The sequence below is a fragment of the Nicotiana tabacum genome, chromosome 18 (assembly GCF_000715075.1).
Source record: "Nicotiana tabacum cultivar K326 chromosome 18, ASM71507v2, whole genome shotgun sequence".
In the NCBI taxonomy this organism is placed as follows: Eukaryota; Viridiplantae; Streptophyta; class Magnoliopsida; order Solanales; family Solanaceae; genus Nicotiana; species Nicotiana tabacum.
In genome coordinates this window covers 32,829,941-32,853,641 of record NC_134097.1, presented here as the reverse complement: position 1 = coordinate 32,853,641, position 23,701 = coordinate 32,829,941, and positions in this window count along the sequence as shown.

The following is a 23,701-nucleotide window of genomic DNA, read 5'->3' as shown; positions in this document are numbered from 1 at the left end:
ATAGGAGTAACCAACTGAATCTGAATCGTTGACAAGTCTAAAATCAATAGTAACAATTCAGGGGTGGGAAAGGGTAGATATGGATATGATGACCGATGCGCTAATACCACGTGTAACCCCTCTTTTGAGGAGTGATAACCGGGTATTGCATTGATGTGATCCATATTATTTATAAACCTAGGACCCTCTTCCCTTTACTTGTTTACTTTATTACTTTCAAACTCTTTTCTCAAATTTCAGCTTTCTTGTTTTTTTTTTCAAAACTTTAACATATTTGCAATCACAATGTGACAACCCCTCATATTTGAAACCTTTATTTGCTTACTTGTAATTTTGTGCTTAAAGTCACAATTGTAGCATGGCCAGAAACCACAACAGTGGATCTTGAGGGATGCCTAACACCTTCCCCTCGAGATAATTTCTAGCCCTTACCCAAACTCTGGTTTTCTAAATCAAAACCCTCTTAGTGTCCTAATGCACTTAATCATTAGGTGGCGACTCTTCAATTCGAAAACCCAATTCCTAAAAGGGAACGAGTTGTTCTCCCAAATGTCATAAACCCGATTTTGCGAGAAAAAAGGGGGCGCGACAGTAAGTGACTTGTCTAAATATGAGAGTAATTTATCGTTGGCTATGGTATTTATTTTGTGATGGAGGTGACATATGCGAGATGATGAATGTTTTTGCGTGCACCGTAATTACTCATCATCTGGGTAGTTCTTAGGATATTATATGCCATGTTTTGTTATCATGCTCCTTTGATACCATGCTTTTCCATTTGTATGACTACATGAATTATTATTCATTCTATAAATATTGTCTAGGCTATCTGCTTAATTTTTTGAGACATGATTGGGCTATTTTCCTATGTTGAACTATTTGCCTTAATCGAAGTTGTTGATACCCAATTTTTCCTGAAATTATCTTTAATTTGCATATATACCTTCAAAATTAGGTTTTCATAACAATTAGTATTTTTCTATAATTTTTCTCATATTTTTACTAATTTATCCAATATTTTTATCTCTAATAATTAGATATAAATTGAATTACTATCACGACCCGGTTCGCCCTCCGTGAATGATCGTGACAGCACCTAGTCTCTACGACTAAGTAACCCAAACTTGCAGAATAAAAGGGAAAACAATTTAAAATAGAAATAGAGTAAGGAAATATCGTTTTAAAGGTGTCGCTCGGCATACACAATATTTAGCTTCTCAAAACCATTGCATACTTCCAAAACCTGAAAACCCATGAATCACAAGCTATGAAACATAGTAAAATTCTCTAACTCCAGAATGTCTACATCAACAGTAAAGATAGAAGGGCTATCACTACAAGATAGAATAGAGAGAGAGGCTCCTCGGTCTGCGGATGCGGCAGATATACCTCGAAGTCCCGTGAAATCGTCTCGCCTTAAAGATGGTAGGCCTGAGTAGTGGTACCTAGATCTGCACATGAAAAACATCCGCAGAAAGGGCATGAGTACACCACATCGGTACTTAGTAAGTGCCAAGTCTAACCTCGATAGGGTAGTTATGATGAAGGTCAGGGCCCTACTGAGACTAAATAAATATAAAGATGATCGGATAAGATTATCAGAACAATTAAGAATCTATAGTAAGAATCTATACAGGATAATAAGGAGTACAATAACTGAAACAGAGATAAAGACAAAACTCCAGGAAGTACCACACATAACAAGGATGATAGCTGGGGATCTCTTGGTATCTCGAGGATCTCTTGGTATCCTCTATGTATACAAGGGATCTCTTGGTATCCTCAATATATGCTATCAATATCTTGGTATCACGAGGATCTCTTGCTATCCTCAATATAAGTGTACATGGGATCTCTCGGGATGTCGTCCCGTAGTTCTAAAGTAAAACACACAGCAACAACACAAGAATACTCAATTAAACTAAATTGCGTACTAAATAAATAGGTAATTCTAGCCTAACATGCTTCACGTAATGCAATTAGGGCAGCTTAAGCAAATAGGCAATTAGGTCAACTAAACAAGTTTTTCTAACTAACAACAGGTGAAATTTGCAAGTAGAAATAAACAGAAAAAAGGAACTCAATTGAAATAACTTAAATAAAATCGGATTTCAACAATTAGCTCAAGTATGCACTTATCACTTCATGTACAAGGCATTTCAATTATCAAATATACCAAATCCTAAGGGGAAAGTCCCCCACACAAGGTTAGGCAAGCCACTTACCTCGAACCAGCTCAAATCAACCTGAAACCACGCTCTTGCCACGAGTACTCGACTCTAAATGGCCAAAATCTATTCAATTCAATTTCATAATGTAAATAACACTTCAAGTAACTGATTCTACAATTAAATTCTAAGCTACTATGCAAAATTAGGTAAAATAACCAAAATTCCCTCAGGCCTACGTCTCGAAATCAGGTAAAATTTACATTTCCAAAATCCTCACACTCTCGAAGCCCATAAACATTGGACACACAAATCCGACCCTGCATCCTCAATACCCCATCATCACCAATAGTCACATCTCTGGCATCACCATGCTGAACCTTGTCCTTGAGGAAAAGCAAATGAGGGTCAACATACTGACGCTCCCTGATACGATCAAATAAGGAAGACTGAGAAACCACACAAGCTAGAACCCGACTGGACTTTGAAAGATCCAATCCCACAAACTGGCTAGCTAAGGCTTGAACATCCATCGCCACAGGCCTCTCCGATGCTGGTAAATAAGCCAAATTCCCCAAACTCTCTGCCCGACAACTCAAAGCATCGGCCACCACATTGGCCTTGCCCGGGTGATACAAGATAGTGATGTCATAATCCTTCACCAACTCTAACCACCTCTTCTGGCGCAAATTTAGATCCTTTTGCTTGAACAAGTGCTGCAAGCTCCGATGGTCAGTATAAATCTCACAGGGAACCTTGTATAAGTACTGGCGCAAGAACTTCAGGGCGTGAACAATGGCAGCTAACTCAAGGTAGTGAACAGGGTAATTCTTCTCATGTATTTTCAACAATCGGGACACGTAGGCAATCACCCTACCGTCCTGCATCAACACCGCTCCGAGGCCAATCCTCAAAGCATCACAATAGACCGTATAAGATCCCAAACCTGATGGAAATATCAAAACTAGGGTTGTAGTCAAAGCTATCTTGAGCTTCTGAAATCTCTCCTCACACTTCTTCATCCACTAGAATGGAGCACCCTTCTGGGTCAACCTGGTTTTAGGGGCTGTAATCGATGAAAACCCGTCCACAAAATGATGGTAGTAGCCCGCCAAGCCAAGGAAACTGTGGATCTCGGTAGCTGAGAATGGTCTGGCCAACTCTGAATGACCTCTATCTTCTTCAGATCCACCGAAACACTCTCACTCGATACCACGTGGCCTAAGAATGCCACTGAATCCAACCAAAACTTACATTTTGAGAACTTAGCATATAACTTCTTCTCTCTCAGAGTCTGAAGCACAGTCCTCAGGTGCTGCTCATGATCTTCCCGACTCCGGGTATACACCAGAATATCATCAGTAAAGACAATGATGAACTAGTCAAGATACAGCCGGAACATACTGTGCATCAAATGCATAAAGGCTACTGGGCATTGGTCAGCCCAAATGACATAACAAGGAACTCGTAGTGACCATACCGAGTCCTGAAAGCAATTTTCGGGATATCTGGCTCTCGAATCTTCAACTGATGGTAACCTGAGCGCAAATCAATCTTAGAAAACACTTGTGTGCACTGAAACTTGTCAAACAGATCATCAGTACGAGGTAGAGGATAACAGTTCTTCACTGTAACCTTGTTCAACTGGCAATAATCAATACACATACGCATGGAACCATCTTTTTTCTTCATAAACAAGACAGGAGCACCTTATGGTGATACACTAGGCAAAATAAAACCCTTATCAAGCAATTCCTGTAACTGATCCTTCAACTCCTTCAACTCAGGAGAAGCCATACGATATAAGGGAATAGAAATGGGTTGAGTGCCCGGCAACAGATTAATGACAAAATCAATATATCTATCAGGCGACATGCCGGGAAGGTCAGCTGGAAACACATCGGGAAAATCCCGCACTACTGGTACTGAATCAACTGAAGGGGTATCAATACTAACATCTCTCACATAAGCTAAATATGAGTCACACTCCTTCTCAACCATACACTGAGCTTTAAGAAAAAAAATAACTCTACTGAGAGTGTGATCTAAAGTATCCCTCCACTCAACACGTGGTACACCTGGCATAGCCAGCATTACGGTTTTGGCATGACAATCAAGAATAGCATAATGGGGTGACAACCAGTCCATGCCCAAGATAATGTCAAAATCTACCATGCTGAGTAACAATAAATCGGCTCTGATCTCAAAACCACTAAGAGCAACCAAACACGACCGATAAACTTGATCCACAACAAGAGAATCTCGCACAAGAGTAGAAACATAAACCGGGGAACTCAAAGAATCTTGAGGTACACCCAAATGCAAAGCAAAATAAGAAGACACATAAGAGTAAGTGGAGCCTGGATCGAATAGAACTGATGCATCTCTGTGACAAACCAGTATAATACCTGTGATGACAGAATCGGAGGCAACAACCTTGGTACGGGAAGGAATGACATTGTATCTAGCCTCCCCCTCTAGGGCGACCTCTACCTCCCCGACCTCCACCTCTAGCTGGCTGAGCAGTTTGGGTAGCAACTGGAGCTGTAACCATATCCTAAGAACTTTGTGGGGCACACTGTGGCTGAGAAGTCTATAGAGGTTCACTCCTCAGAAGTCTAGGTCAATCCCTCACCATATGGCATGTGTCACCACACTTAAAACAAGCTCTAGGAGGACGTGGTGGCTATGACTGGCTCGGGCCAGGTCTACTGGATTGACCTCTGAAAGCACCCTGAGCAAGAGGCGCGCTAGATACCTGTGGTGCATAATAAGGCTCCTGATATCTAAAAGGAGCTAGAATACCACTGGCTGCTGGAAGAGCTAAATGAACAGGGAGACTCATATAACCCTTACCATGACAACCTGCAGCTGGGGCACGAGCACCAGAATAATGGTCCGACTCTTGAGACCTCTTGGCCTCCCTCTCCTCTCTATCCCTAACATTCATACCCTCAATCCTCCTAGCAATGCTCACCACCTGCTGATAAGGAATATCCATCTCCAACTCACGAGCCATACTGGACCTGATGTTGTGAATAAGCCCCTCAATAAACTAGCAAACCATCTCGCGAACAGTAGAAACCAAGGCTGGTGCATGTCTAGCCAAGCTAGTGTAACAGACAACATACTCTGAGACAGTCATACCACTCTGGCACAAATGCTCAAATTCGGCACGCCATGCATCTCTGAGTCTCTGAGAAACAGACTCTCTCATGAATAGATCTGAAAACTGGGTCCAAGTCAGCAAAGCAACACCATCCGGACTTTCTAACTCATAGGTGCTCCACCACTCATAGACGGCTCCTCGAAGCTGGAAATTAATGAAGGAAACCCCGCTCGATCCTGATATACCCATGGTATGGAGAATACGGTAGCACTCCTCCAGAAATCCCAAGGCATCATCTGATGCTAATCTACTGAACACCGGAAGATCATATTTCTTGAATCTCTCAAGTTTCTATTGCTCATCCTCCGAAGCAGCTCCCCTGTCCTCGGGCTGAACTGGCACCATAGGCGGTACAAGAATAATATCTGGGACATGATCAACATGCACTCACTGCTCAGAAGTGCGGGCAGCGGGAGTCTTTGCTCCTCCCCCGGCCTGAGATATGGTTGCAGCAAGGGGAAGCAACCCTGTCACACCTCCTTTTTACATACCCGAGGGGGTACAAGGGAGTTTTTTCCAATTAAAGGACAATCGAAACGGGATTTATTTATTTATTTCAGAGTCTCCACTTGGGAGATTTAGGGTGTCCCAAGTCACCAATTTTAATCCCGAATCGAGGAAAAGAATGACTCTGTATTACAGTCCGCGAACCAGAAATCCGGATAAGGAATTCTGTTAACCTGGGAGAAGGTATTAGGCATTCCCGAATTCTGTGGTTTTAGCACGGTCGCTCAATTGTCATATTTGGCTCATTTATCTGATTTTTAAACAATTAAGAACTTATATGCAAATTTAACTTTTAAAACCGCTTTTATCATTATTTATTTTATACAAAATTGCAACGTCGTGAAAACGCATCTCGAACCACGCCACAACCAGTGCACACGTGATTTTTTGACGCATTTTGACTTCGTCAAGATCGTGATTTGGGTTACATAAATGTACACCCGTATTTAAGAAAATAACCTTATTAAATATGCGCCAAAATACTACGCGTTATGATACTATTATGTAGGACTGTGAATTTTACTAAATCGCCCATCTCGGAATCTAGGTATTTTCTTATATTAAAAAAAATAAGATTGGAGGACTGCAATTTTTTGTATTATTTATATTTATTTATTTTTTAGCGAGATCCTCCCTTATTTTTATGAATACCCTTTAATGACTACATCTTTATTATTACTAAGTTTGTATATAATTATGAAGTCAATCTCTACATACTTAAAAATAACATATTAATTACTAATTTAAAACGAATATTAATGGAAAGTAATATTACTAAAAGTATAATTACAAACAACATGGAATTGTCCAAAAAAAAACTAATTATCCCATAGTTGGATTAAAATTCATATTGTTAGTATGACTTAAGCTTATTGAAATTAATTATTTACAAATACTGAAAATTGGAAAAAAAAACTTGGTTACTAAACCATATTTCTAAAAATTAAACAATTTAACCTTAACTAACCTTGTTTTAATTCACATCATGTCCTAATACTTGATTGGCAAACTAATTCATGTTTTAACTGAAATTAACTACATGATTCCGATTAACTTAACGTTGACAAAAAACCTTACGTTGACAAAAAACATTATGAATAAGGAACTCAGTCAATTTTTGCCAAACTGATTCATTAACGCCATTTTTACGTTATTTCTTCTATTTTGATTATTAAACAGTTTTAATTAGTAATCAGGCTTAAATATATTTCCTAATAATCCGGTTAAGGCGTTATTTAATATATCGCTATAACATGCCTAATTATGCCAAATGACAGTGATTTACAGAATAATAATACATGAATAATCTAAATACAATACAAAAAAAATTAAAACTAAATTAAAAATTTAACACTCCATTCTTCATTTCGGCTTACAAAATGCCAAAATTACAGTTGTGTACCTGATATTGGAAACAAAAGAAGATGAAGATGAGAATCAGTAGCAGTAATAACAATACAGCACATCAACAACAGTCCAGCAGCAGTAACAACCCAGGAACAGAGTTTGCAAACCAGTGGAGTAGTAATCCTAAAAAAACAAAAGCTTCAAGCTTTGATGAAATAACAATTAATTCTGATTTCAAACAATGAAAGGAAGCAGAAGATTTTTTTTTAGTTTTTATTTTTATTTTTATTTTTTAAGTTTAAATATTTTTCGGAATTTTCTCTCTCCTAAATGTTCAGCCCTTTTTTCTCTCTCTTATTTTCTTTCTGTTCTTCTCTATATTCAGATTCGTTCCTCCTTTTTGATTCAAGACTTCTACTTATATCCCATCCCATAAATCTTTTAATCAATTAAAATCAACCTATTTTCTCTACCAAACCCATTATCTTCTCACTCATCCCCATTACAACAAATAAATATATCACACCACCCCATTATTTTTTGTCCCCCATGCCTAACATAAATAAATACAAGATTCATTCCCATTATAATTTGTCTTGTCCCCCTTTATATTAAACAATTATATCACAACCCACCCCATTTCATTTTGTCCTCCATGCTTTACATAAAAAATTACAAAATGTACAATTACCAAACTACCCCTCCGACCTTATTGCAATTACAAATCTACCCCCGAATGCAATGCAATTTACCAAATTACCCCTCTGCTCTAAACAATCAATTAATCATAACTCAACCAAAATATAGTCAAGATGACCAATTTCTCAACAATCTTCAACAACAATTTACATGAACATGATGAACAACACAAACTCCAAATTAATGGAAATAAATCAACCATATCGGGAACCAATCCTGGTTAATTTAGACCATTAATGGATGAACAAAGAGACAATAATACAAACAACAATATGCATGATTCAAATTAAATCAAGCAAATCACAAACAAACATAAACTCACATTAAATCACTGAATTTACACATGAACTTCAAACCAAGACGAACATGAATTAAATCTATCTTTAAGCAACAAAACATGACGGATTCACATGACTCAAACAACATTAATGATTTCTGGAAAATACATAACAACATGAAACAAATTGAAGAAATAACCAATTAAATTTCAATTTGAATCTAACAAACATTAAACTAACAAATATTCACTTAAACAACAATACAAACATGAAATAAACATGAAAAATAACTAATTAATCTTTCATTTGAAATCTGAAAAATTAATTTAAAAAACAACACATGAACATGAACTAAAAATTAATTCAAACGATAAACAAAACAAACATTTGCCTATTTTAGATTCGAAAATATCAAAGCAAAATACGGACAAAATAAAACTCAAAAACTACTAACCGGATCGAACAACGATGAATTCGATTTCATGGACTGTTTCGACGAACCTCAGATGGGAATAAATCTGTCCGGACTCAACAACGAACTCGACTTCCTTTTAAACTTGGCGAACTCAAAACTACGCTCAACGACCTCGACTAAAACTCAACCAAACGAGATGGTCGAATCATGTTTTGGGACTGAAGGCGGCCTTGACTAAAACTTGGGACTGAAGACTGGACTCGACCAAAAAACGATGAAGAAGGCGTTGGACGTAGCAGCTGCTACAGTGATGACGGAGCAGTGACAGTAGCCACGTCGGACTGCTTGTCGTCGTTCATGGTGAAGCAGCTCGATGGGTCCGTTTGGCTTAAGGACGTCGAGCAGCTGCTCGTCGAGGAGGAAGGCTATGGCGGACAGCAGTAGCTCGGAGAGAGAAGCAACTGTTCGTCGAGGCAGCAACAACGGTCGATGCAACAATGGCGGAGAAGAAGATGAAGGTGAGGTCGAGGAAGAAGAAGGAGCATCAGCACCAACTGAAGAAGAAGGTGGAACGGGTAGCAGCAGCACGTTTGGAACGCGACGATGGTGAAAGGGAGTCAACGGACTATGGACGTTTGGTCGCCTGGTTCTGTCCATCGACTGAAGACGCAACAGCGGGGGGGGGGGGGGGGGGGGTACTTAGATGGTCCGACGACGTGTGTGTGTGTGTGTGTGTTGGGGATAAAGGCTGCCATGGTTGTGTGTTTTTTGAGCTTGGGGAAGAAGAAGCAAAGGGAAGGGGGCGGACCATTTTTAGGGTTTTTCCTTTGTCTTTTGTTTTGTGTTTTGACAAAATGAAGAAAGGGTATTGGGTTAATGGGTCAATGGGGCGGACCGGGTCGACCCGGTCTAAAGTGGACTGAGTCATGGAGAAGATTGGGCAATATTTTGGGCCTTTGGCTTACAATTGAAGAAGTGGCCCAATCCGATTTTCTTTTGTATTTTTGTTCTCTTTTCTTCTTTTATTTTCTAAAACTAAATTATAAAAGTACTTAAATTATTATTAAGAACTAAATTAAGTTATAAAAGCGCAAATTAACTCTCAATAACAATTAACGCACAATTAAGTAATAATTAAGCATAAAATTGTTCATTTGGACATTAAATGCTAAAATGCAAAAGATGCCTATTTTTGTAATTTTTAATTTCTGTAAAACTAATTTAATTACTAACAATTGTAGAATTAAATCCTACATGCAAAATGCGACATATTTTTGTATTTTTATTAATTTAACAAATAAACATGCACAGACAAATACAAATAATTATTCAAAATATCACAAAATTGCACACCAAGAAAATTTACTTTATTTTTGAATTTTTTGGGAGTAATTCTCATATAGGGCAAAAATCACGTGCTTACAGCTGCCCCTCTTTGCCCGAAGACACGAAGGGTTTTCGTGCAAAGATAAAGCGAGCGATTTTTGCCCATCCGGGTAATCCGTGTGAAGCATTTTTTGAAAAAGATTTGACCGAACCTTTGCTTCAAAGGTTTCCTACATATCCTGGGCTAAACAGGAATCAGGTCAATGTCGTTCGGGAAGTTTTTTGGTAGTTGGGACTACCGTGGGACTGCATTGTTATTGTTGTTGCATGATCTTACTACTGCTTACCGATCTCCTTGTTACACCTTGCTTAAAAGAAAACAAGAAGCTAGGCTAGAGTACAATTTGTTTTTGTTGCCTTGATTCCTTGTCTGCTTGCATTTCTTCCGGTGTTTTTCTTCTTTTGACACATGTACTTGAGTTTGTACTGTGACCTCTTGTTGCAACCTTCTGTTTCCCGGTGCCGGGGAATTTTGTTGTTTCCTGCTTGGGATTCCTATTGTAACCCTCTGTTTTATTGTCCTCTGACTTGATCTTGAAATGTATGCCTCTGTTCTATGGGCGGTCTCCCAACTTCAATACTTGAAATTAAAGACTGAATGTATTCCTCTGTTATATGGGCGGGCTCCCAACTTCAACACTTGAAAATTAAAGACTGAAATGTATGCCTCTGTTGTCTGGGCGGGCTCCCAACTTCAACGCTTGAAATATAAAGACTGAAATGTATTCCTCTGTTATCTGGGCGGGCTCCCAACTTCAACTCTTGAAATGTAAAGACTGAAATGTATGCCTCTGTTATCTGGGCGGGCTCCCAACTTCAACATTTGGAATAAAAACACTAAAATGTATGCCTCTGTTCTATGGGCGGGCTCCCAACTTCAACAACAACTTTAAAAATAAACGTCATTCCTCTCTTCAGGCAGGCTCCTGACTTTAACCAATAAATCGCCATTCTGTTATTCAGGGGGGCTCCTGACTTCAACCAATAAATCGCCATTCTGTTATTCAGGGGGGCTCCTGACTTCAACCAATACTTGAACTGTGTGTCTCCGTTCTTCAGGCGGACTCCTGACATCAGACTTGAAAAGTATGTCTCTGTTCTCCAGGCGGACTCCTGATTGCTAAATTTGAAATTGAATGTCTCTATTCTCCAGGAGGACTCCTGACTTTTAAAATTTAAGCTGTATATCTCCGTTCTTCAGGCGGACTCCTGACATCAAACTTGAAAAGTACGTCTCTGTTCTACAGGCGGACTCCTGACATCAAACTTGAAAAGTACGTCTCTGTTCTCCAGGCGGACTCCTGATTGCTAAATTTGAAATTGAATGCCTCTATTCTCCAAGCGGACTCTTAACTTTTCAAATTTAAGCTGTATGTCTCCGTTCTTCAGGCGGACTCCTGATTTCAACAACAACTTAGGAGGAAATGCCTCTCCTATGGGTAAAATAAACTTAGGAGGAAATGCCTCTGCTATGGGGTGAAACTAAAACAAACTTAGGAGGAAATGCATCTCCTATGGGTGAAACTAAAACAAACTTAGGAGGGAATGCATCTCCTATGGGTAAAACTAAACGTAGGAGGAAATGCGTCTCCTATGGGTAAAAACAAACTTAGGAGGAAATGCCTCTCCTATGGGTGAAACTAAACTTAGGAGGAAATGCCTCTCATATGGGTGAAACTAAACTTATGAGGAAATGCATCTCCTATGAGTCAAAGTAAACTTAGAAGGAAATGCATCTCTTATGGGTGAAAATTTAATGATTTCAAACTAGGAAGTGCGTCTCCTATTAATGAAATCTTCACTTAGGAAGTGTGTCTCCTATGCGTGAACCATTTCCTTCTTCCTGAATTATTTACTTACCTGTGTTGTCTTCCCTCGAAACTGCTGGGGATTATTTTGCTGGGGATGACTTTCCTTTTCTTCCTTACCCACTCTGGGTTGCCCGAAACTCTGTCGAGGATGCTTCTACATCTCGATGATCCACTGGGGATAACACTGCTGTGGATAACTCTGCTGAGTAAATGTGTTATCTTACTCCTTAAATTACTTCCTTTTGAGTAAGATGTTTCATTCCTCTGCAAACTACTTCCCCCTTTTTCTTTTTTTCGGTTGTTTTTTTTTTTTTTTGAAATGAAAAGACTGAATGTATTCCTCTGTTATATGGGCGGGCTCCCAACTTCAACCAACAAATCACCATTCTGTTCTTCAGGGGGCTCCTGACTTCCTCCCAACTTCAACCAACAAATCACCATTCTATTTTTCAGAGGGGGCTCCTGATTACTTAAAATTTGAATTGTATTCCCTTATTCTCCAGGTGGGCTCCTGATTGCTGATACTTCCATTGTATTCCCTTATTCTCCAGGTGGGCTCCTGATTGCTGGGGATAATACTACTGGGGAAGTCTCCTTTCTTCCCCTCCTTCAAATTCAATTTTTTTTTCTTTTTGCTTTTTTTTTTTTCAACACTGCTGGGGATAAAAGTGTTATCTTCTCGGGATAACGTTGTTGAGGATAACGTTGCTGGGGAATTTTATCCCTTCAAATCGATGCTTCATTCTTCTGGAAGCTGCTGGGGATGATAATGACTTTTTGCTTTTCTGAGCACAAGTGTCATCCTTTTATTCTGTCTGCTGGGGAATACTTCCTCCATTGAAACTTATTATGCTGGGGCAACACTGGTTCAAACACCACTTCCCATGAGACTGGTGCTATCTTTATTCTTCCTCGAATGGGTACCTGACTTCCAGAAAATTTTCCAAATGAAAGGAAAGTTTTCTGCCCCAGTTTGACAGTCTCCCTTATGGCATGCATTTCTGTCATCAATGCCATTTCCTTTACCTGTTTCAAATCAAACAAAATTTGTTAGTTTAAAACATGGTGGTTGGTTGTGATACTCCTACTGGGATGGCTTTTCCTTTTCTCCTTCCTTGCTCTGCGCTCCACAACTTGTTGGGGATGATATTATTTGCTGGGGATATCCCTCTTCTTTTGTGGCATAGCTCGGAAACTTGCATTTTTCCGACCTTTTAGTCTCGCATGAATTTCTCCAAATCATGCTCACTGCTTTCCTTGCTTTGTTCATGGGCCTTGGCCTTGAGGTTTATAACCTTGGTTTTGGCAAGGATATCCCTCTTGACACTCGTCAATCCTTTTGTCAATTCCTTTTTGCTGGGGATATCTTTTTTGACACTGGCCTCGCGCTTGTTCCTTGCTGACTATACCACTTGGATGTACTAGTCAGATCTCATCTTGCATATTTGGAAAGCTGATGGCCTATTTTGAAGTCATTTCCCACTGGTTCTGACCAAACAGACTCTACTGGGGTATTTTTCTATGAAAGGAGAAAGATAAAAAGGAACAGAATAAAAGACAAAGGAAAATGATGACTCTTTAACAAAGGAAAATATAAATAAAAAAACCTATCAAACGCAGACACCGACTCTAATGGTCATGACATGTATATGTGGCCTATCCCCCATCTGATTCCCAATCTTATTCGACTTGTAGTGCCCGAAGGGTTTTCACTATCAAGCCTCTCTCATTTTGGGTTTTCTCTCAGCTTTCATCGCCTTATGGTGTCCGTGAAGATTTTCACCGATAAGACTCTCTTATTTATATCACTTTCCAGCTGGGGATTTGGAGTGTTGTCGGTAGGACTCTCTCTACTGGAGAATAGAGTCCTTTCTGCTGTGGAACAGAATGTTATGTTCGCCGGTAAGACTCTCATTTGTCTGACTTGGCATCTTTTGCAGACTGGTCAGAAGGTCTTTCTTTGGACCGTAATGTGGGTTTTTTGGATAGGCTTAGAAATAAAGGGTATTAAAGGCTCAAAAAACAAAATAAATTTGGGGTTAAAAATTACAACCTTCGAAATCATATTTATTTACAACAAGCGCAACCCTTGCCCCAGTTTCTTGGTTGGGGATTATTTATTATTATATATTTTTTTAATTTTTTTTATTACACCATGTACACTGTGACCGAGCCGTGAGGCGCCTACGTATCCTCTTTGAGGAATCAGGTCAAATGTAGTTCCCAATTCCTCTGTTTTCATTTGACTTTCTTTTGTTTTTTTTGTTATCATTTTTCTCTTCTTCTTATTTTGTTTTTTTTTTCTTTACCTTCCAGGCTCGTATTTCCTAGTCGTTGCTATTGATTCCGAACGAGGGGTATGAAAGAAAATAAATAAGGCTCAAAGGGGGGTAACGAAGGATAAAGTGTTTAGATAGCAGAACAAAATGTCTTCGTCATTCCAGTCTTCAAATCATGCCAAGTGCAAACAACACAATTGATCATAGATTTATAGTCTCTTCCGATGGTGCTGGACTTGACAAATATGTTAAACACTTGCTTTTTCATTTGTCATTTCTAAAGCACCGTTGGGCGACACTCTCACTCTCATGAACGACCCTCATGCCAATTTGGCGAATCTTGCATTTAACGATTTTCTTTATGTTTTACTTACTCCAGTTCCACATGACTCGGGCTTCAAATAATCTCAAACCGTTCTTATTTCCTTTAAATGCTTTGATCACCTTCCCAGGGTTTTATGATTAACTTTTAAGATTAGGCCCAAACTAGGTGCGCATGTCATGTCCCTAGAATCGGCATTGAACAAAAATGATAAAAGGACTAAACAAAAAGATGACTGGAAATAACAAAAGACCGACTTTGTATTAGAATACCGGCGAGATGGTTTGAACAATAAAACAAACAAAACAACCAGAATAAAATCCTAACACAGCCTCGACAAAACTTAAACAAACTGATATGACAAAATTGGAAAGATAGGAAGGTTTGACACAAGAAAATATTCGGATTACAACCCTAAGAATAATCCGGACAACAGAAACGACAACAAAATAAGCCACCACCAGCTTCTCTTTTGCTAACCAAGGAACAGAGCATCTTCCCATTTTATCAAACTTGGCATCGTAGCCACTAAGCTTCGCATCAGTATTGCCTAGACCATTACCAACTTCAATATCATCAACCTTAGTCAACAAGTCCCCAATAGGATTCAAGTGCTTCTGTTATCAGGCCTAATCCCAGCAGAGTGTGTATCATGAGGTGCAAGTAAAGGATTCTGGGTGTCATTGTCTGGCTTACCACAAACCAACCACCTTAACTTTATTTGGGAAACAAACAGGTTAGAATGGACTTCATCGGTCCTCATTAACAACATCTTTTTTTCGTTTTTTTTCTTTTTTTTTTCGATCTTTAATTTTTTTTAATTTTTTTTTTCTTTCTTTTTTCTTTCTTTTTTTCTTTCTTTTTTTTTGATTTTTTTCTTTTTTCTTTTTTTCATTTTTCTCTTTTTTTTCATTTTTCTTTTTTTCATTTTTTTTTGTTGTGGTCGAATCTTATGGAGATTGCCTACGTATCATGACCCCGCATGAATCAGACCTTGCGTAGTTTGAACCAATAAAAGATAAACAATACTAAACATTTTTTTTTCAATTTTCATATTAAAATAAACTGGGTTTCAAAGGTTTGAAGATGACCTACAAACTCGAAAATCAAATAACCCACATATTCTAATCAAAATATTTACAAACTCAAAACAAAATGCCAGCTCCCTTTCTCCGTTTGACAAATGCATCCAAATGGCTATTTTTGCAAATGTGGCCATTTCCAAATTTCACATGAATTTTGAGGCCGGGGAGGATTATTTTATGACACTTTACAAATTTGTCCGTTCTTTTACGAAAATAGCCTTTCGACAACTGAAAGACACTCTAAGGCTATTTCGGCAAGAACGGTTTAAGACGCGGCCGAAGCTGGCTCGGCTTATTTTTGACCAAAAATCCCAACGGTATTCACCTAACCGTTGACTCTTTTTTCTTTTCAAATTACAATAAAAACCTGGTGTTGCAAACACGGCCTTTCAGCGTCTCGGGGACGAAGATTTATAGGGCTGTGTGGGTCAACTAGACTAAAAATCCTAAACATGACCCAAAAGGGTGGCTGTTTATGCAAAGTCAGCCTTCCGGCGCCCCTTTCGGGAACATTCGGCTATTTATGACAAAACAGCGTCACCTGACTTATTTATGACTCTTTTATATCATTTTTCAAAAATGGAAAACTCAATGTTGCAAACAAGGCCTTTCAACACCTCGGGGACGAAGATTTTTAAGGCTGTGTGGGTCAACTGGACCAAATCTTAAAAAATGACCCAAAGGTGGCTGTTTATGCAAAGTCAGCCTTCCGGCGTCCCTTTCGGGAACATTCGGCTATGTTTTGACAAAACAGCGTCACCCGACTTCTTTATGACACAATTAAAATTTGACATGTTTTTTTTATTTATTTATTTGTTTTTGGCTATTTTAGCAAAAGGTGGGGTTGGACCCGATGAGGGTTGCCTACGTATCTCACATCCGGTGAGAATCAAACCCGCGTAGTTCGGGCAAATTAACCGAACTATTTTAAAACATGACTCTTTTCCATTTTTATTTTTTTCTGGCAAGACAATCTATTTTCCTTTTCTATTTTTGAAAAAGACAAAATAACGATTTTTTTTTATTTTCAACAAACAATAAAACAATCTATTTTTCCAAAAATAAAAGACTTTTTTTTCTATATTTTTTAGTAAAACAAAATAAAATATTTTCCTCTTTTTTTTTCCAAAATTTCGGCAGAATTTCGCCAGTAATTGGTCATTGATTTTTTCTAAAATAATTAATTAACTCCCTAACTGATATATTCTTTTTCCTTTTTTTTTCTCTTTTTTTTCCTTCAATTTTCCAACATTCCCGAGATTCAGAAACCGGTCAACATGCAAGTTCGAAACAAATATATGTACAGAGCAAGTAGGATGCATCAGAATGGTCTTTTCATTTCAGGTTGCTAGTCCTAGACGGACCCAACCCCTGTGTTGAGTCCCCTAAGTCAAATGCAACGTGATGCAAATAAGCGTTCCTACTAGGGATCCCGCATGAAGTTTCATTATACTAGGTTTATAACCTGGGTATATGTTCTAGACTGTGTACCCGAGCGGACAACTCGAGTCGAGGAGGGGGCAACTTACCGGGAACCAAAAGGCCATCCGGCTTCGTAACTTATCCGTCCTCTTTCTTATTTCAGGTATTGACACTAACAGAATAGGGAGTCTCGTCCAGCGAGCTTCTCCCCGGAGGTAAGAAGAGAAAGGTTTCGGCACAGTTTATATGTACAGTTCAAATAATATCAAAGCGGTAAAAGCAGCATTTAGCACATTAGGCTCAAATATATAAAAATCAGATAAAATCAAATATAACAATTTATCTAAGCTCGAATCTCTAACCCCGAACCAGTGGTTCTGGGTTACCATAGAAGGATATCCCCAGCAGAGTCGCCAGAGCTGTCACACCTCCTTTTTCCGCCCCCGAGAGGGTGCAAGGAGTTTTTCCAATTAAAGGACAATCGAAACGGGATTTATTTATTTATTTCAGAGTCGCCACTTGGGAGATTTAGGGTGTCCCAAGTCACCAATTTTAATCCCGAATCGAGGAAAAGAATGACTCTGTATTACAGTCCGCGAACCAGAAATCCGGATAAGGAATTCTGTTAACCCGGGAGAAGGTATTAGGCATTCCCGAATTCCGTGGTTTTAGCACGGTCGCTCAATTGTCATATTTGGCTCATTTATCTGATTTTTAAACAATTAAGAACTTATATGCAAATTTAACTTTTAAAACCGCTTTTATCATTATTTATTTTATACAAAATTGCAACGTCGTGAAAACGCATCTCGAACCACGCAACAACCAGTGCACACGTGATTTTTTGACGCATTTTGACTTCGTCAAGATCGTGATTTGGGTTACATAAATGTACACCCGTATTTAAGAAAATAACCTTATTAAATATGCGCCAAAATACTACGCGTTATGATACTATTATGTAGGACTGTGAATTTTACTAAATCGCCCATCTCGGAATCTAGGTATTTTCTTATATTAAAAAAAAAGATTGGAGGACTGCAATTTTTTGTATTATTTATATTTATTTATTTTTTAACGAGATCCTCCCTTATTTTTATGAATACCCTTTTATGACTACATCTTTATTATTACTAAGTTTGTATATAATTATGAAGTCAATCTCTACATACTTAAAAATAACTAATTTAAAACGAATATTAATGGAAAGTAATATTACTAAAATTATAATTACAAACAACATGGAATTGTCCAAAAAAAAAACTAATTATCCCATAGTTGGATTAAAATTCATATTGTTAGTATGACTTAAGCTTATTGAAATTAATTATTTACAAATACTGAAAATTGGAAAATAAACTTGGTTACTAAACCATATTTCTAAAAATTAAACAATTTAACCTTAACTAACCTTGTTTTAATTCACATCATGTCCTAATACTTGATTGGCAAACTAATTCATGTTTTAACTGAAATTAACTACATGATTCCGATTAACTTAACGTTGACAAAAAACCTTACGTTGACAAAAAACCTTATGAATAAGGAACTCAGTCAATTTTTGCCAAACTGATTCAATAACGCCATTTTTTACGTTATTTCTTCTATTTTGATTATTAAACAGTTTTAATTAGTAATCAGGCTTAAATATATTTCCTAATAATCAGGTTAATGCGTTATTTAATATATCGCTATAACATGCCTAATTATGCCAAATGACAGTGATTTACAGAATAATAATACATGAATAATCTAAATACAATACAAAAAAAATTTAAACTAAATTAAAAATTTAACACTCCATTCTTCATTTCGGCTTACAAAATGCCAAAATTACAGTTGTGTACCTAATATTGGAAACAAAAGAAGATGAAGATGAGAATCAGCATCAGTAATAACAATACATCACATCAACAATAGTCCAACAGCAGTAACAACCCAGGAACAGAGTTTGCAAACCAGTGGAGCAGTAATCCCAAAAAAACAAAAGCTTCAAGCTTTGATGAAACAACAATTAATTCTGATTTCAAACAATGAAAGGAAGCAGAAGATTTTTTTTTAGTTTTTATTTTTATTTTTTAAGTTTAAATATTTTTCGGAATTTTCTCTCTCCTAAATGTTCAGCCCTTTTTTCTCTCTCTTATTTTCTTTCTGTTCTTCTCTCTCTGTCTGTGTATATCCCCCATATCTGATTTCAAGACTTCTACTTATATCCCATCCCATAAATCTTTTAATCAATTAAAATCAACCCATTTTCTCTACCAAACCCATTATCTTCCCACTCATCCCCATTACATTAAATAAATATATCACACCACCCCATTATATTTTGTCCCCCATGCCTAACATAAATAAATACAAGATTCATTCCCATTATAATTTGTCTTGTCCCCCCTTTATATTAAACAATTATATCACAACCCACCCCATTTCATTTTGTCCTTCATGCTTTACATAAAAAATTACAAAATGTACAATTACCAAACTACCCCTCCGACCTTATTGCAATTACAAATCTACCCCTGAATGGATTGCAATTTACCAAACTACCCCCTCAGCTCTAAACAATCAATTAATCATAACTTAACCAAAATATAGTCAAGATGACCAATTTCTCAACAATCTTCAACAACAACTTACATGAACATGACGAACAACACAAACTCCAAATTAATGGAAATAAATCAACCATATCGGGAACCAATCCTGGTTAATTTAGACAATTAATGGATGAACAAAGAGACAATAATACAAACAACAATATGCATGATTCAAATTTAATCAAGCAAATCACAAACAAACATAAACTCACTTTAAATCACTGAATTTACACATGAACTTCAAACCAAGACGAACATGAATTAAATCTATCTTTAAGCAACAAAACATGACGGATTCACATGACTCAAACAACATTAATGATTTCTGGAAAATACAGAACAACATGAAACAAATTGAAGAAATAACCAATTAAATTTCAATTTGAATCTAACAAACATTAAACTAACAAATATTCACTTAAACAACAATACAAACATGAAATAAACATGAAAAATAACTAATTAATCTTTCATTTGAAATCTGAAAAATTAATTTAACAAACAACACATGAACATGTACTAAAAATTAATTCAAACGATAAACAAAACAAACATTTGCCGATTTTAGATTCGAAAATATCAAAGAAAAATACGGACAAAATAAAACTCAAAAACTACTAACCAGATCGAACAACGATGAATTCGATTTCATGGACTGTTTCGACGAACCTCGGATGGGAATAAACCTGTCCGGACTCAACGACGAACTCGACTTCCTTTTAAACTTGGCGAACTCAAAACTACGCTCAACGACCTCGACTAAAACTCAACCAAACGAGATGGTCGAATCATGTTTTGGGACTGAAGGCGGCCTTGACTAAAACTTGGGACTGAAGGCTGGACTCGACCAAAAGAAGATGAAGAAGGCGTTGGACGTAGCAGCTGCTACAGTGATGACGGAGCAGTGACAACAGCCACGTCGGACTGCTTGTCGTCGTTCATGGTGAAGCAGCTCGATGGGTCCGTTTGGCTTAAGGACGTCGAGCAGCTGCTCGTCGAGGAGGAAGGCTATGGCGGACAGCAGTAGCTCGGAGAGAGAAGCAACTGTTCGTCGAGGCAGCAACAACGGTCGATGCAACAATGGCGGAGAAGAAGACGAAGGTGAGGTCGAGGAAGAAGAAGGAGCATCAGCACTAACTGAAGAAGAAGGTGGAACGGGTAGCAGCAGCACGTTTGGAACGCGACGATGGTGAAAGGGAGTCAACAGACTGTGGTCGTTTGGTCGCCTGGTTATGTCCATCGACTGAAGACGCAACAGCGGGGGGGGGGGGGGGGGCTTAGGTGGTCTGTGTGTGTGTGTGTGTTGGGGGTAAAGGCTGCCATGGTTGTGTGTTTTTTGAGCTTGGGGAAGAAGAAGCAAAGGGAAGGGGGCGGACCATTTTTAGGGTTTTTCCTTTGTCTTTTGTTTTGTGTTTTGACAAAATGAAGAAAGGGTATTGGGTTAATGGGTCAATGGGGCGGACCGGGTCGACCCGGTCTGAAGTGGACTGGGTCATGGAGAAGATTGGGCAATTTTTTGGGCCTTTGGCTTACAATTGAAGAAGTGGCCCAATCCGATTTTCTTTTGTATTTTTGTTCTCTTTTCTTCTTTTATTTTCTAAAACTAAATTATAAAAGTACTTAAATTATTATTAAGAACTAAATTAAGTTATAAAAGCACAAATTAACTCTCAATAATAATTAACGCACAATTAAGTAATAATTAAGCATAAAATTGTTCATTTGGACATTAAATGCTAAAATGCAAAAGATGCCTATTTTTGTAATTTTTAATTTCTGTAAAACTAATTTAATTACTAACAATTGTAGAATTAAATCCTACATGCAAAATGCGACATATTTTTGTATTTTTATTAATTTAACAAATAAACATGCACAGACAAATACAAATAATTATTCAAAATATCACAAAATTGCACACCAAGAAAAATTACTTTATTTTTGAATTTTTTGGGAGTAATTCTCATATAGGGCAAAAATCACGTGCTTACAAACCCTACCCGAGCCAAAGTGGTGTACATGCTCATGAACTGTTCTAGAGTCTCTTGAAAAGCTGAAGTAGTAGTAGCAGTAGGTGTATCAGGGGCATGGACTCTGGCTGGAACTGTTGGTGATACCTCGGGGGCAGCTCGCACAGGTGCTCCGACTGCACCACGTGCGCGCCCTCGCCCTCTACTCTGGCCTCGGCCTCTGACGGTTGCAGTAGGGGGCGCGAGTGCCTGATCAGCTCGGGTAACACGTGTCCTCACCATTTGTGAGAGAATAGAAGACAGAAGTTTAGAACTGTGATGTCAAAATATCGCACGATAAGGAAATCAAATGAAGTGGAAATTTTCCTAACAGTTACATAGCCTCTCGTAGATAAGTATAGATGTCTCCGTACCGATCAGCGAGACTCTAATAAACTGGCTTGTGATCCATGACTCCTATCAACCTAGAGCTCTAATTCCAACTTGTCACGACCCGGTTCGCCCTCCATGAGCCATTGTAACGGCACCTAGTCTCTACGACTAGGTAAGCCTAAAATGTGGAAAAATAATCCAAACTTGCGAAATAAAAGGGAAAATAATTTAAAATAGAAACAGAGAAAGGAAACATCATTTTAAAGGTGCCGCTCGGCATAAACAATATTTAACTTCTCAAAACCACTACATACCCCCAAAACCCGGAAACCCATGAATCACAAGCTATTAAACATAGTAAAATGCTCTAACTCCGGAATGACTACATCAACAGTAAAGATAGAAGGGCTATCCCTGTAAGATAGAATAGAGAGAGAGACTCCTCGGTCTGCGAACGCAATGGATATACCTCGAAGTCCCGTGGAATCACCTCGCCTCAAAGATGGTAGGCTTGAGTAGTGGTACCTGGATCTGCACATGAAAAACATGCGCATAAAGGGCATGAGTACACCACATCGGTACTCACTAAGTGCCAAGCCTAACCTCGGTAGGGTAGTGACGAGGAAGGTCAGGGCCCTACTAAGATTAAATAAATATAAAGATGACCGAATAAGATTAGCAGAACAATTGAGAATCTATAGTAAGAATCTATACAGGATAATAAGGAATACAATAATTGAAATAGAGAAAAAGACAAAACACCAGAAAGTACCACTTAAAACAAGGATGATAGTCGGGGATCTCTTGGTATCTCGATGATCTCTTGGTATACTCTATGTATACAAGGGATCTCTTTGTATCCCGATGATCACTCGGTATACTCAATATATATGCCAGAGATCTCTTGGTATCCCACACCTCAGTTCAAATCATAAATACATACAGGGGATCTCCCGGGATGCCGTCTCGTAGTCTCAAAGTAAAACACATGGCAGCAACTCAAGAATACTCAATTAAACTAAATTTCGTACTAAGTAAATAGGTAATTCTAGCCTAACATGCTTCACGTAATTCAATTAAGGCAGTTTAAGCAAATAGGCAATTAGGTCAATTAAAGATGTTTTTCTAACTAACAACAAGTTAAATTTTCAAGTAAAAATAAACAGGAAATATGAACTCAATTGAAATAACTTAAAGAAAACATGATTTTCAACAATTAGCTCAAGTACGCACTCGTCAACTCACGTACATGACATTTCAAATAGGAAATATACCAAATTCTAAGGGGAAGGCCCCCCACACAAAGTTAGGCAAGCCACTTACCTCGAACTAGCTCAAATCAACCTGAAACCACGCTCTTGCCACGAGTACTCGACCCCAAATGTCCCAAATCTATCAATTCAATTGCATAATGTAAATAACACTTCAAGTAATTGATTCTACAATTAAATTCTAAGCTAATAAGAGAAATTAGGTAAAGTGACCAAAACGCCCCTCGAGCCCACATCTCAGAATCGGGTAAAATTTACATTTCCAGAATTTTCACACTCTCACGAGTCTAGCCATATAAAAATTATCTCAATCGAATGTCAAATCCCCTATCAAAACTCAATTTCTTGATCTAAGAACTTTTTCCTCAATTTTCATACAAATCCCAAAAATTAAATGATGAATTCATGTTTAGATTAATGGGTTATAAGAAAAAAGGAGTTTAGAATTATTACCCTATCGATATCTCTAAAAATCCCTCAAAATCTCGCTCAAATTCGAGCTCCCAAGTTTATGTTTTGATAAAAATGACTAAACCCTCGATTTTGAAATTTTATATTCTGCCTAGGTATTTCCTTCTTCGCCAATGCAGAAGGACCCTC